Source organism: Haplochromis burtoni, unplaced genomic scaffold, assembly GCF_018398535.1.
Source record: "Haplochromis burtoni strain Fernald_Lab_line unplaced genomic scaffold, NCSU_Asbu1 Contig_1167, whole genome shotgun sequence".
In the NCBI taxonomy this organism is placed as follows: domain Eukaryota; kingdom Metazoa; phylum Chordata; class Actinopteri; order Cichliformes; family Cichlidae; genus Haplochromis; species Haplochromis burtoni.
In genome coordinates, this window is record NW_024583528.1 from 65333 (window position 1) to 66676 (window position 1344).

General features: G+C 40.8%; 1 long non-coding RNA gene across 1 annotated transcript; it reads right to left on the reverse strand.

Annotated features, from left to right (window-relative positions):
- LOC121813128 lies at positions 1-1338 on the reverse strand. The gene is made up of 2 exons (XR_006053529.1): positions 218-1338; positions 1-39 (listed from the first exon to the last, which is right to left on the reverse strand). It is a non-coding gene; the product is annotated as an uncharacterized LOC121813128 (long non-coding RNA).
- Between the last annotated feature and the right edge of the window lie 6 nt (positions 1339-1344).

Here is a 1344-nt window from a genome sequence, read left to right on the forward strand (position 1 = left end):
CCTTCAGCTGCTGTTCCAACAAGGTTTTATCCGTTTCACCTGCAGAGAAAACATCAGCTGTCAGAGTTTTGCTGTTGATCATCCACAGAGTTAGCAGCATGCTATGACTTCACCCATCACATAGTCATCCACCCACTATGTCAAAACTGCACAAAATTATAACTGGCCCAAAAAACTGGGGCGCGATGCAGTTTTCAGGGCGTGTAGACAAACTCACCTGTGACTGTGAGGTTGATGAAGAGACTGATCTCAGTGTGAGCTCTTTTACTGCTCACAGGGTTCCTCACAGCTACGTGACACTCATACATCCCAGTGTCATTAAATGTGACCTTCTTCAGGATCACAGACACGTCTCCATCCTTCATCTCCGGGTGCCTCAGCTTCACTCGGCCATGAAAAGATGGATGTTGGTAATTTTCATAGAAGCGTTTGTTCCTGTAGAAGTAGACGTAGCCGTCTGTGTTCAGGTCAGCTCTGCTCCACTTTACCACTGAGATTCTTTCATCTGTGAAAATCTGACACTGAAGAGTGACGTCCTCTTCAAGCTTCGCCTGCACATCCTGCTGCAGAAAAGAAAAGAATCAATCTTTTTTTCCCACTGTTAGAACAGGATATTTAAAACTGAACACACCACAGTTGATCCAAAAAAAGCCTGAAAAAATGTCAGAGGAAAAAAGGGTGTTTTTGGTTCCACACATCACAAGTGTGAAAATGTCATGGAAACCTTTTTTTTTTTTCATCCAGTGCAGGCAGGTTTTTCTTTTTAAATGTCTAAAAGTACACCGAGATATCTTGAACGTGATCATTGTGTTTTATTTATTTATTTATTGTATTTATTAATTTACATTTAGCATTTGTGTAAACTAAAAGTACATTTTCAACCTCTGTGACTGTAAAAACAAGTCAATCCTGAAGCAGTAAAAAAATGCAGTGCCTCTAATGTTCACTTACAGCTTCAAAAGAGACCGTTTGTATTAACTATTATCCTAGAACGGCAAAATAAGCAGTCTACAGACTTTAAACTGTTTGGGTCTTCGTACCTAATTTGCCCCTTTCTAATAACTCCATATGGATGATGCCGAGGCTAGAAATGAGGAAAACACTTGATTAACGCGGACCTAACAGAGGTGGTTGTACCTGCCCGCAAGGCTTCACCTCAGCTTTTGTCTATGATCACGGAGTCCATTTGAACACCTGTGTTAAACATGATCCTATTATTTGAAGTTGTTCAGGAGATATCGTGTTCACAATAAGATAACTCCTCTGACCACAGGTTCCAGCTCAGTGTGAGTCTGTAAAAGTCCTTCACCAGTTTTTTCCAATTGGATTTAAAGCACTCGTGAA